Raw genomic sequence first — 16,633 nt, 5'->3', positions numbered from 1 at the left:
CACATTGTTCTGGTCATCAAGTATCTCTAACCGCGCATCATAGGCCTTTTTTTATTTTTTATTCCGGTGCTGACTCCCAATAAAGCCTTCTGCTGCTTCATTATACCCCCGATTCCCACTAAATATTTATTGGAGCATGCCATACTAGTTCGACACAGGGTTATGAACAAATATATACACATGGCTCCATAGATATAATTATGCAGAATGGACTACCAAGGCCAGAAAATGTAATTAGCAGAGGAGAAATATGCACATTTCTTTCCTCACCTTTGATTTTCTGGCTCAGCGGAGGCTATAAAGTCATGACACACCCCCGCTGCGCTCTTATTATTATCACATGTGAGCTGCTGGCTTGAGGTCTCCATTGACATTGCACATTGAATACCATTATGGCCAAGGATAATGACAATGGGAACATCAGAGTTATAATGACCGTGTTTGATTGCACATTACTACTTCTTTTTGTCTGTAAAGCCGTGGCCCTGTTGGAGCATTTGAGACAGTATTGTTGTTTTCCTGCTTTCACATTTCGTTCACAATCGTAGGTAACAAAAGCAGTTCCACTCGCCATAAAGTGTAATTAGTCAATAATTACAGAGTGGTAATTACATCTGAGAGGAAACCCAGGGTTGACTCACAGCAGGAAGGCTTCTGAAAAGACCTCCTGCTGTCATTTCCCTGCGCAGACTGGCACGCAAATGGAAATAAACAATAGACATGCACCTACATGGTGAACACCATTACTGATTTATTCATACAAATGTGCCCCTATTATAAACATAATCACAAACACAAACATATCATCTGCATGCACACATCCTCTCTGGGGTCTGTATTAATTTATTTTCCACTCAGCTATCGCCGCTCTAAATTTCCCTGAAGAAACAAACATCATGCTGTGGCAGCGGTGGTCTGGCTAATAGTTAGTTTTTACATGAGGTTACAATAATTTCCTTGAAGACCAAATGAGATCCGCTCTGTGAGTTTTAAACTTGTGTAATGAAGCGCAGCGAGTTCTGTTTTTACATACATCCCTGCTGACGGATGGTTTCATCCTGTGCCCTCCATTATAATCAGATCGAAACGCACACAAGCTCATGTAAACTTACTGAAGACCAAACCGCAACACAGACCTGAAGACAGCCCCCCTCCCTCTCCCTGCCTTCTCATTTATCTGCAGGTATCGCTCAGTCTATCACCACCTTCCATCCGACTATACCCCGTAGGCCGGACCCTCTCACGCACCGTGTTAAACACACACATGTTATCCTCATCAGGCACGATGTGTTATAAACCAGAGTAATCTCACATCTCTGGCTGCTCTTGCACCTTTTCAATTTCCTGGTAACATAATCCTCTCTGTTTCTCCATACCTCATCATAGCCTGGGAGAAAGAGAGAGGGGAGAGGAGGGAGGGAGTGCGCAGGGAGAGAAGGGATAATAAATTGTGCCTTTTGATATAAGTTGGATTAGGGAAATGGCATTCTCATGTGTATGCCGACGGAGCCGCATTGTGCGTGAGGCTGTAATCCATCATAAAGGCGAGAAGTCAGCAGTGGATTGGTGCTAAAATCAACGTCACATGGAGCCGTTACTCTATTTCACTAAGTACCTTCAGTTATTTTTGTGACTTGGACTGTAATAGCTATGATCAAAGAATGCAAATAATCCTCTGAGCATTTGAGTTCACATTGTTTCGTGTAATGAGTCATTGTTGAACTGAATAATGTCTGCTGATTAATTTGAAAACATTTTTAAGCAGCCTTTTGAAGTTTATGTTTTTGTGCTGCATGTGTGATTACATGAGTTTTACATACGGATGGCCAGGAGTGTAAATTTCACCGACTGTTTTGGAAAAATGTTCAAAAGATTATTTAAAGTGAGACTTTGTATTTTAAAAAATATAAATAACTTGTTTTCTCTTACAAATTATAAACAATGAATGATAGACCTACTCAAACAATACACTCATATGTGCTTTGTCTACATGACTGCTAGCTCACGGTGGCTAATGCTAGCGAAGGTTAAAACACTTCAGATATCACTGTGTACTGACTCAGTTTGATTCCCTGATGACTTTTCTTTGTGTGCTACTACTAACACTACTACTACCAGCTCATCCTGTCGTGTAAAACCACACTCGATCGTATAGCTGACGATGATCTGAGGTAGAGAGTTCAAATAAAACCAAGTGAGCTGATCCCTTTAAAGGGCCAGAACTGTAATACCTGAAAGCATGAAGCTCCTTTACTACAGTTATATTAACAGGTAAAGTCTTTTTTTGCCAATAACACATTAGATAAATAAAATTCAATCATTATTAATAGTACACAGTGACCAAGACAGTTATGTTCAGGTGTAAAGTGAATGAGGACGCTAACATGTGTGTGTTTCCTCAGGACTAACAGCAGGAGTTGCCCGAGGTCGTCGCCTTTAATTACCCTGCTGAGCCGCCAGCAGGTCGTCTCACTGAGCGTCTATTGATTAGTTTGTTAAGCGGTGACACAGGTCAGAGAACGACCCAAACAGCAGCTTAGAATCAAAACTCGTCCCTGCATTCTTTCCAGCCTTTGAGGATGATTCATTTTGAGATGTTTTTGTCATGTTTCTAAATTGTGTGTTCAGTTGACTCGACATGCCTCGACGATCATCAAAACAGAACTTAAAACAAACTTATAAATCTCATTTTCATGGCGCTTCCATTTGAAATTGAACCTACAGTTTTTTTTATGATATTCTTTTTATGGTCTGTGTCTATTTTGGTAACCTTTGTCAGCGGAGATATCACAATCCTGGTTTGCAGTTGGTCATATCGCTCTTTTACAGTACAGTATATCACGTATTACGACGGAAAGCAAGATGTTTCCAGTTGGAGACAATTACACAGTATGAAAGCTTTACGCCATGGCTGCCAGCCTGGCTTAGATTCTATTACAGAGGAGCATGGGATATATTGTAAATGATTTTAAGGATGCCCTGTCTGGCCTATGGAAGGCTTTTGGAAAGGCGATCCCTGTCCCTCTCACTTATAGCACTCCCTGAATAACCACTTCAAAACGCTCGTAAACCAGCTAGCGCAGATGGATCTGGGCTCTATTGAAAACACATTGGCTCATAATATATGCCCTTTTATAATATGAAGGGTTCCCACATCAGTTTCAAGGTCAAACGCCAATAAAATCAAAGACGGCAATTTGTCAAGAGTCTGCAGCGATTCCGTGCGCGGGTCCTGACATCATCTGCAGTCCGTCCGAGACACGGGCGTCTACGCCGAGCCGGGGAATGCCGCTCGAAGCTCCGCTGTAAGTCTTGACATGCCACATGTAAATCTTATATCTTCCCATTAGAGATCGGCTTCTGATGAGGCTGCAGCTGCACATCCGGATGATCTCTTATCTGTCATCTTTGGCACGGGAACGGCTGACGAACGCACATCACGGGAACCTCCCTGGAAATAATGAATTGTTTAAGGCGGGTTAGTGGTTGAGGCAGGCATCTGCTGTCGCTGAGAATTCACAAGCACCCGACGCACGCACCGAATCCTCATTAACAAGAGTGCAGCATGAGAGTGGGCTGGTCTTGGTGGTGAAGTCGCCGCACTGAGGAGGAGTTCTTTTGGCGGTTCTGTCCCTCCAGGTGGCTCTCTCTGGCTTCCCGGGGCTCGAGCTGAATTCCCGGGCCTGCTGCCTGAAAGCCTTTGTGCGCTCCGTCAGGTGCAAAGCGGGAGCTCTCTTTTCTTCTTGACGGCTTTGACGATGCCCAGCAACTGTCATCTGTCAGCAGCATCTGTGGGAAGCAGCTTGTTTTCAATGACTGCGGATTTTTCTGGCCGTACCTGTCAGTCTGACTCATGGAGGCTCGTAACAGATGCTGTCGTACTTTTAAACTCATTAACTGCATCCCACACTGTGTTGTGGTTGTCTCTCATTTGGAGTGACATTATGGGGTTCTTGGTTAAACTGGATCCAAGTTGGAAGGAATCATTAAACGGACAGAAATGTCTGCATTGGACTATCAAATCCCGACAAATCAATGGTTTCAGTTTGGATTTTTACTTTAATGCACTATTTGACATATGAATGACTTACATTTCAATTTGAATAGCTCGCACGGCCAATATTTGCAGAACTACGACCGCCTCAAGTTAATCTACGCAATGTCAACAGCACTGCCAAGCAGAATAGAACTCAATCTCAAATATTCATCCAAGGAAATCTTCACTGATTGCAGAAGGAAAAAAAAAAAAAAATCCAAACCTCTGAAGGAGTTGGAATAGCTGCATGTTTAGCTTATGAATAAGTGGAGGCAGCTCATTCCAAATCCAGCAGAAAGGGATGATATATATACATCATAAGAATGTACGACTCCCATACCAATAACTCCTGAGTCGTGGAACAACCCCTGCAGACCTGTGTAATCCCTTTGACTAATGGCTATAGTGCAAATCTTAACTGCAGCCATCCCAGATCCAACAGCCCAGTTCCAGGACCAATTGGAAGGGGCCATTAGGGGCGTTCACATACATTTAGATGATCCCTCTGTTTGCATTACCCAGGCACAGATAATCTGTGTATACAGTGGGAAATTAGGGCAGCGCAGCCCTAGGCTCTGCAGAAAGAGACCTCCACATGTTGACTTCAAAGCGGCTGCGGCTGAGTGGAAGCAGGTGTGTCTCGTCCAGAGTTGGGCGCAGGGTGGGCCAGGCTGGATGGAGGAAGGAGGGCGGGATCCCTGCAGGCCGGTCTGTGTGTGGTGGAAAAAAAAAGGGAGCGCGTGCACGACTGTCTGTGCAACAACTCAGTCGATGAAGGGTCAGTTATGATGTGGTCATGTACAAATATTGTGTCATGCCGTGACATTGTTACAACGTACAGGAGAGTCGACCTGGCATGTTTATCCTCTGGTAGTCCTCTGGTAAATGTAATATCTGACGCTTCAGGCTGCAGTAATGTGTTTTGTAATAACCAAAATAGGGTTTAGCAACATAATTGCCGCCTCAGTTTTGTTTTCTACTGAGGGTTTTTACAACTCGGTAATACATCTGCACTGTATTGTATCCTACAGGGAAGCCATAGGAAGTAGGTCAAGGTGGATGGCAGGAGATACGAAGCACAACACTGACATAAAAGACCGGGGTTAAAGTTCAGTTATACTTTCTGCCAGGATGGACACATTGACATGAGTGAACATGACAGTGTTTGGAGTTCTTTTATGCTCAGTGCATAAAGATACCTGCATTCCTTACTTCCTCTATGAGCAGCTCCTAAAATATCTCTCCATTCTCACCGCCTGTCCTCATCTCTGTGGTTAGAAAAGGTGGGATGAGCACTGACAGGCAAGAACAAGCTGCACAGTTCCTCCAGAGAAGGAGCATCCAGCTGTTAACGACTGTAAACACGCTTTATTTTTCCTCTTTTTGTGGTACAAGGAAATATACAAGCCAAATTCAAAGAGGGGCTGAAAACACTCAAAATGAAGGCCCAGTTTGACTATGGATCTAATCCAACCCATGAGTACTGATTATTGTGTAGTGATGTATAAATGACACATGTGAAATGTCAACATGTGCATCAAGACTGGTGTGATCCCATCACAAGATGGATGCTAGTTTTTATTTTTATTGTACCACATGATCTTCATCCGAGGACTTCTCATCAGTGTCGAGATGAGAGGCTTTAAAAGTGGATGAATATTAGAATAATATTAGAAATTGTGTAGGAGCAGAATGTTTTGGTCGATAGTGACGTTGTCTAGCAGTGACACACCTACAAAAACTGAAACATGTCTTCAGAAAATTGAAGTAAGACAGTTTCACGCTGCTATAAACAATGTTTGTGTTTCTGTCATACCTATAATACCGACATTTCTACAATACTTGTCATATCAGATTCCCATTTACAAACATACATATGAGCCCGACTGATTGAGCCTAAAGATAATGCAAAGTAGCAACATAAAGATCCAACATATATGTGGTTTGCTGCAATGTAAACTGCCAACATTTGTGGTGGTGACTGAGTTTACACACATTTCATTGGTGTCACACTTTGAGTGACGTCTGATTTATTTGAGGTGCTGTGAAAATATACAACAATGACGATTATCATTTCAAAGACGAATATTTAATTCTGTATATGATATGATATAAGACCCTAAATGAGGAAAGTTGCAGCAACATTCCTGTGAAGAGAATATTAGTCATGATATTATCATGTTCCTCTGGACTGCACTAGTCCTTGTAAAAATGCAGGAAACACTGAGCTCTGTACAAATAGTTACCATGTGATGGATTAGAGAGGGAGGAGATCTAGTGTTACTCACAGCAGCCTGGTTTAAGCTGCTATAAGAAAACTAAGATGTGATGCAGTACAAAACTAAACTGGCTGATAAAATGGACTTTCTTTTGCTGTGTGTGTGTGTGAGAGAGAGGGAGAGATGTGTGCAGAGGTGTTTATGTGCGTGGCCGGACTTAAACACACCACCTGTGTTTGTGCTGTTTCCTCTGATAGTGCCGGCCTGCGTCTGCTTGTGTGTTTTCCTCGAGGTTAAACGCTTTGTTTCCTCTCTAATGGCTCCCTCGTTTGGTGCAGCGGAAGAAGAAGGGGAGACGGGGTTATTGTGTGAGCGATTTGTCACCGCCTGTCTGACTTGTGAGGTCCTCGCTGACACCATAAATACTTGATAATAGTTCATCTGGAGAAAAGCTGTTGCTCATACTCCTTCTCTCTGTGCTGACCTCATGTGGGGGCCTCGTGCTCGGTGCGACTCGGAGGGACCAGTAAATCTGTTTGTGCCACAGGTGCTGTCGGCCCGGCGTGTTGAGGCACAGCTCTCTACATCTATAACCATCATGGTGTGGACTTTATAGATCATATATTTAAAAAAAATAAAAAATAATTCCTCCAGCATTCCAAAATATTGATTCAAACAACTTATTTATGGCACTTTTTAACTAAATGAAGCCAGCACTGACAGTGTTGTTATTCTTTCCACCTCAGCCCAACAGACTAACTTTATTTGTCTTTCCACAAAGTCTTTCTTGCACACATTGATGATGCAAACACAAATGAACCCAGTCTTAAAATGTTGCATGTAGCTCTTTATAGAATCAGGTCCTTGACTGACAGATGTTTAACAGACCAGACTGCAGTTGAAGCACATTGATTGATGAACTAAAGGCTATTCACTCCCCAGTGGTTTTCATGTGTTTGCAAACAGGTGCTTTATGCATCTGCAAACACATGCAGGAAAGAGTGCACATACATAATGCAGGACACAAGTGTCCACACACATTCTCACACTGTCCCCTTTGTCAACAGAGCTGTTGGTTTCTGAAAGGTTTCTGACGACCAGGTGACCTTTTCACTCAGTGAGTGTCTCAAAGAAACTCTGTATGATCCTCATGTTGTGAACATCCACAGCTAGCACAAACAAACACACATTAAAGTCTGCAGAAAACACACAGATAAGGTTGTGTATCTGTGCTGGCCTACACTCCAGGCCTGTAGGTGGCGGTAATGCGTGTACAAGCTGGTTAGACTCAAGTAAAACTCAAACGTTAACTTGTTGTTGTTACACGTTCATCTGAACAGAAACTCTCAGTTCTGTCGTGTGTTTAGCTCCATTAGCTGGTTGCTTCGTTGGTCAAACACGCTGCAGGAGTGCTTCCAACTGAGAGCTAACAGCTAGCTAGCCCTCTTCCTGTTGACTTCTGTGTTCACTATGTGGGATTATCAGGGAAGCGTTCACTGTCAATAAGGTCACTGCATCCTTTTTGGAGCGTGATGTCATATTTTTCTCCAATCTCACACTGAGTAACAATAGTAACAGCATGAAGAGACACGCTGTGTTGTGCTGTAGTCAGTGATAGATTCACTTTGTCATTTGCCAAAGAATAGTTGTAGATCTTGTGTGACCCATATGTACATTTGTAGTTAGTTCATATAACATGTATATAAATGAATGTGTGCTATGTTTGAAATGGAAGCGTTTGTAACGGAAGTCCGACCAAATTACAAAAGTCGTGTTGTTTTAGTGATGTCGATATTTTATCAGGAGATGCTGACAATCAACCGACTCAGTTGTGTTGGTGTGAGGATGTGTACATATACATACACAAACTCCTTTTGTTCCAGACACACCCCGGAGATGATCGAAAACACATTTCCCATCATCCTCAGGCTGACAGGACGCCGATGGTCTCCAGCCCTGCTGTTCTGTGCGGAGCTCACCATGAAACAAAGGGGGGAAAAAAAGAAACTGACAATCTTTCCTTATGGCCGCATGTCATGAGCAATATCTTGAATTATGGCGTTTCCACAAACCTCAGAGCTGCAGCTATGGCAGCGAAAATATTCTGCTGCCAAAACTGTAACATTTAATTACATGAACATTAAGTGCAGAGTGCACTCTGGAGTCGTCCTCTGCCGCTAACCTCTGTTGACATGTACCATTATCACATGTCTGTGGAGACATATTGGGCTTTTTTTTCTCTTTTTTTTTTGAAGAGCAGAAAAACCACCCCTCCGTTCTCACTGCCCTCTGGCTTGTCTAATAATCAGAGCTAAAGCATCAAGAAACATGTTTTTATGGTCTGACAAAAGCTATAATGTATATCCCTGTTGTGCTCAGTGCTCACAAGGCTTTAACCCAGGGGCACTAAAGTACGGGGAAATATTTATATTCTCTTCAGCAGAGGGGCTGTAACTTACAGCAGGGAAGCTAATTTCACATGCTGAAAGTCCATTTTCAGCCTGGCCTGATCTCCCTGCTGCCTCCCTGGCAGATTTCTCATTCCCTCCTCTGCTGCAGTCAGAGTAGGGCTCCCACTCATGGGGTTATATATGCATACTTTAATCATTTTTTTCAGCTGAGCGTGACGTCCATGTCCTTTACCAACATGATTTAAACCACTGCAGCCGTTTTTTTTGTTTTGTTTTGTTTTCTGTGCTTTTCTGTTTGTATGTGTTTATGGATGTGTGTGAGTGTATAATTCTATTTGTGCATATTTCCGTCGGTCTGTGTGTTTGGGTGAGGAGCCACGAGCCCGTTCCAGACCTCTGGATCATCATTCGCATTGCACGTGATTGATTTACAGGTTGGCGCCGTGCACAAATGTGGCTGTTTGTCTGTTTGGGGAAACAACCGAGCCAACAGCTTGATAATGTTGACTAGGTTGCAATCCGTCTAAACTAACACTGAGTTCATGTCATTTGTTTTCTGGTGTGAATGGATATTATTTTAACTTAATGTTAAGAAGTGACTCAACTTGCCCATCAACATCTTTTTTAGCTGATACTGAAGCAGCAGTGGCTTACAGAAAGGAGCTGTTGACATTTTCTCTGCCGCTCTCGTTTGTACTCTGTGTTTTCTGGCCCTGGCTCATGACTTCACGTCAGCTCCACAGGCTGAGATCAGAGATGAACTTGCAGCCATAACAGACCTGCAGACTGCAGACCCGATTGACTGACTGCTTCTCCAACCCCATCGAGCACAACACCAACACTACCCAGCCTGAGACATGGATGACGAATGAGAGGTCTGGAAACAGTCTCGCGGCTGTTCACCCAAACACCCAAACAGACGGAAATATGCACAAATATAATTAAAACACCAACACTCATCCATAAACACAAACATAAACACATCTACTGGAATTCACAAGCTGAGAAAAACAACCGTATAGGTGAACTGTGAAAGCAGCTCAGTGAGACTCATATTTACGTTCCTGTTTTTTTAAGGCAGTAAAAGTCAGATGAAGCAGCGAAAAGAAGAAGTGGAGAAGAGAAGAAGTGCACTTACACAGAGAACAAAAATAAATAAAAATAACATGAAATAACAATGAAATAACATCTCAGCTAAACAAGCTGGAAATACACTGTAACGTAACCGTAGATGATACTGTACATCACCCTCTTTACACATCACAGACAAGGAGCAAGATTAACATTAACTTGCACTCATGTTTCTGTCCACCTGATGAACCGTAGTTTATTATTTACTTTTTTCTGGTTTTCATTAAGCCCCCAGGGAAATATCTGGCTCCTGACCTGAATGATGCTGAAACACTTTGTAGTTGAGGAGCTACAGAGTTGTGTGGGTTCATCTGACCCCTTCACTCATTACTCAAAGAAATCTGAGCCATTAATAATGAGAGAAATATCGATCGGTGCAGCTTAAGGTTACCATTAATGTTTCTGCTTCTCTGCTGAGGGGACGGATGCATCAGTCACAACCGGCAGTCTGATCTCCGGCTCCTTCTGTTCGTAAGACACTTAATCCCGAGTTTCTTTGAATGTATGTGTATGAGGGGAAAAAAAAAGATGCAGATCCATTTGGACAGCATCTGCCAAATCAATGGAAAATAATGCCGTCTGAACCTCTGATCACCGGCCGAAGAAATATGTAACAGCTTTCCGCCTTCATCAGTAAACCGATGAAATATTCAGGAGACAAAGGTAGGTTATCATGTCACTGCATGTCAAGTTGGAAACAAAGATGCCTTCTGGGGAAGCACACGGATGATGTGATGAGCAGAGGGAGCTCGCAGCACCAGATGGGAGGGGTTTACCACGTCTATATACCTGATTTTATTCGCCTGGCGTCACAGCACTTGCAGGAAAAAAAAAAAAAAAAGATAGACTTTTAAACACTTCTGCTCTTTAGACGTCCTGATATTTGCACAGCGCAGCACTCATCCGTCACTCCAAAGATGTGAAAAAGTAAAGAATTGCGTGCACGTAGCATTTGACCCCAGTCTGGAAGACAGATTTCTGTGGCATCTGATGGAAAAGGCTGATCTTTATAAACTCCCCTGCTACACTGTGGCATTTACTCAGCATCGACACTTGATCTTCATAATGTGTCCGTGATGAGGTCACGGCAACCTCTGGCAGACGTGCGTCTGCTGCACCGCAGACTGGAAGCAGAAAAGGCCTCCGTCGGGCTGCTTGTCACAGCACATTTGGCTCCTCCACTCAACACGCGATGCGGTGTAGCTCTGCGTTAGCGCTGCACAACACAATGCAGCCGACGCCCTCTGACACGGCCGCGTTACTTAAACACATGCGTCTGCTGTGTGTGATTATCCACGGTGGTTTTATCTGAAGTGACCTCCTCAAGCTTCCGCACTGAGAATCTCTGCTGGGATTTTCAGATACAGTAAATCAGGAGATGTTGTTTTCTCTCAGGTGAAGTGTACAGAAGACTGTTATCTAACCTTTATTTTATCAGGGGACAGAGTAAAATGGAGTTCACAGATCTTTCTATGATGATAGATAGCGAGGCCTACGGAGAGTTACAGGTTCTCTCTGTTTTGTCTCTGCTGTGGCTGATAATTTCTGACATGTCACTGGATTCTCACAGTCTCCTGGTAACCTGCTGGAACAAACTGAACGACTGCAATTTTCACCGTGCATGAGCTTTAATCGAATCCTGATCTCAGGACTCTAGTCACATGAACAGTGGAGCAAAGTCAGATTTGTTTTAACAAATGATTTCACGCAGCAGTGTCGAGGATTTCACCTCCGCAACAGCAATCAGAGACAGCACAGGTTCAAACGTGTCTGCCTGATGTGTTTGCAGTTAGGTTCAAGTCACAGATAATAATAGTAATACGAGCAGACCTCCATGTTGTAGGAGATCGTGAGACAGCTGCAGATCCAGAGACCACGGTTCAAGACAACCTCTCAACATCTGTTAGCATGAAACCACTGGAACATTTTCACTCCTTGTTTGTGGCGACTTGGTTCGGGTTGTTCTGAACCCGAACCAAGTGGTTCTTGTGCCTGGACCCAACCTGACAGATGTCAGATGTTGCACAAACATAAGAAGAAAATGTCACTGAGATGATGCATATTGTTGCCGATTACTGGAAATGCATCGTCACAGAGTTGATAGGTCATTGCACACCATCTGACAAATAACGGCATATAAAAAATAACTTATTGTCACTATATAAACTTCTGAATATTAACAGGAGGATAGAGCTGTTGGCATAAGTGTTAATAAATGCTTAAATCTGCTTACAGCCATATCATATTGTGTTAAAAATTATATATTTAGTGTTTATTAAAGATTAAAGTCACAGTTATATTTAAAATTATGAAAAAAAAGTCTTTGTTTGTGTTACATTAATCAGATATTGTGTTTCTTAGAAAAGCCATATCATTTTAGTTCTAATAGTCAGGTTTTAGTTATATATAAGCTTATTTAATGCATGTTTTGGCTCATTTACTTTTCACTTGCACTGTTTTTTTTTTTTTTTTATGGCTTCAGAGATGGAGATTATTTGCTGTAAAACACTTAATTCAGGATAAAAAAAAAAAAAAAATGTGTCTTGATAGTAATGAAAGAAGGAAGAGTTTTGTGGATGCAGAATTAAAGCCATAAAACTCACACAACACTTTATTAATCACGAGCCATAATAGCAGCAGACTTTGCCAACTCCATTAAGCCGCACTCAGTGGAACATAAATAACAGTAGACTGTGCTGCATTTACGATAGCAATGATTATTCACACAGAAAAAAGAAAAGAAAAAAAAATCCAAGAATTGAAAACGTCTCTGCAGCTTCTGACCCACATGTACTGTATTCTCCAGCTACTGAGACGAGGGTTAATTATTATACACTAATTGAACTACAACAATCCTGAGTGATTATCCAGCTCAAGTGCTGTTTGGAATGTGATCAGACTCACTCTGACAGAATACAAATGTTTCTCGTTCTCTGAGCCGTCTGCAGAGCCGTAGTCTGAGTTAGAGATGCTGTGTTCACGAGTCAAACCCGTCAGAACACGATGGCCCGATCACACCTGCTCACACCTGCTCACACCTGATCACACCTGATCACACCTGATCACACCTGCTCACACCTGATCACACCTGATCACACCTGCCCACACCTGATCACACCTGCCCACACCTGATCACACCTGCTCACACCTGATCACACCTGCTCAGGTAGACTTTCTGTGCATGTTTGAGGTCAAGTGCATGTATTCTGTGCAGGCCTATAACTGTACTTTCTCCTCCGCTATGTGCGTTTGATACATTTAGCTGCCAGATATACAGTTTGTAAATGCATGTAAATATACTATATGTATTTTACTTGTACTTTTTATACTCTTTTGCTTTTCTAATAATTGTGTCAGTCTGAGCGTCAGACCTTTCAAATCCCTGATTTTCAGGATAGGAAATGTAGTGTTATGACATGTTATCTTATGTTATTATAAATTGCTTAATTTATCTAATTCAGTGGTGGCAACCACATCCAAAATAATATACACATACACCATGTTAATAAAACGAATGATGAATTGACTGCAGTTACTTAATTCTTTATGGACTTTTTTTAGGGACTGATTGCCAGCTGGACCGGCTGCAGCGCTCACTTCCTGCAATCCACCAGTTCTGGAGCCAAGAGGAGAAAAAACACATTAACACACCGAACATGTAAAACGCCACCACTCGTCTCGTGCTCGGGTGTTTTTGTTGTTGTTTTTTTTCTGTTGCGAGGGAACAAATCCGATGTGTAGAGACTAGATGAGTTAATGTGACTGACTCGATAGGCAGATGTATTCACACAGAGTGAATCTGTGGTCTTAATTAGCCCGGTCGGCCTTTCAGTTCCCTCTCTGTGTCCTCCTCACTGCCCCTGCAGCCCGAGGTGAACAGATTGACTTCTTCACAGCCAGCAGCCATCATGTGGAGAGTGTGTGGTTAGAGCTCGGGCCTTGCTGTTCTGCTTCCTGGACGACGGGGTCTATCCTCCTGTCTGGACTGTGACGGCTAAATGACCCGTCTCCTCCTCTGCCTCTCCGGTTCTCTGTAAAGAGCCTGTTTATATCTGAGGGTCAGCGGTATCATGGAGGTCAAACAGACATGTAATAACTGATAGTGACAGAATAACAACTGTCACACATCGTGTTAACATGTCAGTCTGTTATCATGGGTGGAAAATGTTAACTTTATAAATATTAGAGCACCTCTGCTTACAGAAGGTTATCATTCATCAGTGTGGACGCTAAACATCTTCATCCTTGTGATACAGTGACTGACGTTGGTGTGGACGACCCTTCAGATTATATAACGTTGCAGATTCCCTTCGGAAATCTTCAGTGTGCATCACCTCCCACCTCCTTGTGTCTCCTCTGTTGTTGTTTCCTCACACAGCAGTCTGAGCATCTGCACATACTCTCATGCAGACTTTGTGTGTGTGTGTGTGTGTTCAGAACAGATCTGAGCTTCATCTCAAGACAGAGCAGAGCAGAAAATAGCAGGTTTATACAGCGGGAGAAATGCGAGGCGACGACAGCAGGATATACACGTGTACTACGTAACAGGTAGAAGTAAAGATTATATTTGCTTTAACATGAACTGTACACTTACAATTGTTGGACCTTCAACACTTGGAATGTTTTCAAAAGTGCAGTATGTTAATTTCCAGCTTTTTTTTTTTTTTTTTTTTTTTTTTTACAGTGAAACACTCCGTGGAGACTGTTCATGGTGTTGGCAGCATCTAAATGCTAATGCTAAATGCCGCAAGTGTCAAATAATGCTCTGATTGATAGAAAGGGCCTGATTGTGAACAGTATGACTCTGATTGCATGAGTAAACAGTCATGGGATCCCCCACCAGCAATTTCAGCTAGTCTAGCCCTGATGTGTAACTCTGTTTTTCAGCTGAAATTTCCATGTGAATAGCCCGTGATGGTGATCTATCTCGTTTCATGAGTAATACTTAACTCAATTGCTCTTGATTTGCAGAGGTTTCAACCTGAAGGTCGGTAATGACTCCACCAGGGAGACTTTCCTTGAAAAATAAGGCAGCAACGGAAGACTTGTTTTAAATATTACTCACATGTCATGATTAAAGTGTCTCACTGTGGTTCACAGCATTCATTTGGTGTTTGGTGTACATCTTCCACCAAATCACGGAGACGCAGAAGTGTCACATGGCGAGATAAGGAATAAATTAACCCGATCCCAGCTTTCCAAGCATATAACTTGGAAACTAGAGGAATAAATGTTCTATTCACAAAGTGAAATTGCCCAGTTTGCTGCCTTTTCTCTCAGAGACCTGAAGTCACCTGCAGTCTTCAAACCACAAAGGGCTTACGTACGCTCACAATGTCCCAGGGTAAAATGATGCATCATCCAATCACATCTATTGTTGCATAAAATGGTGACGATGGTGCACACGTTAGCACCTCTGGATGGCCTGCTCACATTTCACGACAGAGGGAGTTCTGTGACGGATATGAGTGAGTTTTGGAGGGAAGTTGAGAAACTATGGACACATTCCCTCCAGTGCTTTGCATGAGAAGAAACAAAAGTTGTTTAAACCTGAACTGCGGTGCTTTCCTAAACTCATATCCAAGCAGTTTTACACCAAACCAACCTGTGAGCGTAGGATGACGGTCGGTATGCAGCAGCTTCTCTCGATTCACGATCAGTATCCCCATTTTGTTCCCCAGCTGCTGGGAAAGTGACCGGGTTTATCCCTGAAGCCCAGTCAGGAGCAACTGGGCTCTAGATCAAGGTAGGACCAAATAGTGTGGTACTATACCGACAGTACTTGGTGGACTGGTGGACACAAGTCTTTGGTTTAAAGCATGTGGGGTCTTTAGATGGACATACGGTTCAGGTACCATCAACTTGCATCCAACAACCAACCAACAACATCCAAAACATCTCAGTCATCCCCTCAATTTGAGATGCTACAGCAGGACAGTCTTTCCTTTTGACCTCACCTGGCTGTTGCACCACCTTTCAACAAACCAGTAATAAGGGGCTCTTACCTTATCTACAGTACATCGGTGAACATTGCTGCACACTAGCACAATATCCTGAGGGCCAAGCTCGCACTCTGGATGTGTTTGATAATGACAGGAAGAAAAGAGACAGCTAGGTGTGTGAGAGGATTTGTTTTTGGCTCCTGTCTAGCACCTCTGCTAATCCCATGGCTCTAATGTTAGCAGAAGCTGCAGGGGAAGTGTAGCTAAGAGCCAAATGCTATTGCTAGGGTTTAAAAAAAAAAAAAAGAAAAATAAAATAAAGAGATGAGGAAGTGTGGCACTTGGGTGTTGTCTATCTTACAGTCTGCCAGACACGTCTGATCTCTGAGGTGGATGAAATATGAATATAGACCTCATTTCCATGGCGACTATGATGTGGTACCACTTGATTATCATGCTTAAAGTAAATAGAGGAGACACCCACATTCAGACCCTCTGGTTATGAGAGGATGGTACCTGAGGAGCTATTTTAGTGGTGAATGGCAGCAGGATGAGTCGTGAGCTGAGGTACACTGAACCAATAAGAGTGTTTGAACATTTATGTGCGTCTCTTGATCCTCTGTGTCATTCTGATTATATTTCTAAACACAGTGTGCAGCAGACCAATCCGCAGAATTGTCAGAGTTCACGTCTCTTTTCTTCCATTTTAACTCATTCCTTCCCCCCCCTCCGTGCTCTCTTCAATTACTAATCACAAAGAGTGCATGGATGCTTTGTGTTTTGTTGGTTGCCAGGGGAACCTCATTGTCATCTGAGTTGTTTGGTTTCCTCTCCAAAGGTCAATGACTTGTCTGACTGAATAACACTTTTCATGCAAATAATCAGCTCGAGCGA

The 16,633-nt window shown here is 42.8% G+C and overlaps 1 long non-coding RNA gene across 1 annotated transcript in view; it reads left to right on the top strand.

The window, feature by feature from the left end:
* LOC119026452 overlaps positions 1-14,899 on the top strand; it is a 35,417-nt gene extending 20,518 nt beyond the window's left edge. Inside the window, exons 2-3 of the long non-coding RNA XR_005077159.1 lie at positions 14,235-14,345; positions 14,769-14,899. This is a non-coding gene — a long non-coding RNA (uncharacterized LOC119026452). The remainder of the gene's footprint in view (positions 1-14,234; positions 14,346-14,768) is intronic.
* Positions 14,900-16,633: the final 1,734 nt, after the last annotated feature.

Source organism: Acanthopagrus latus, chromosome 9 (genome assembly GCF_904848185.1).
Source record: "Acanthopagrus latus isolate v.2019 chromosome 9, fAcaLat1.1, whole genome shotgun sequence".
In the NCBI taxonomy this organism is placed as follows: Eukaryota; Metazoa; Chordata; class Actinopteri; order Spariformes; family Sparidae; genus Acanthopagrus; species Acanthopagrus latus.
This window is presented reverse-complemented; position numbering and strand designations above follow the sequence as displayed.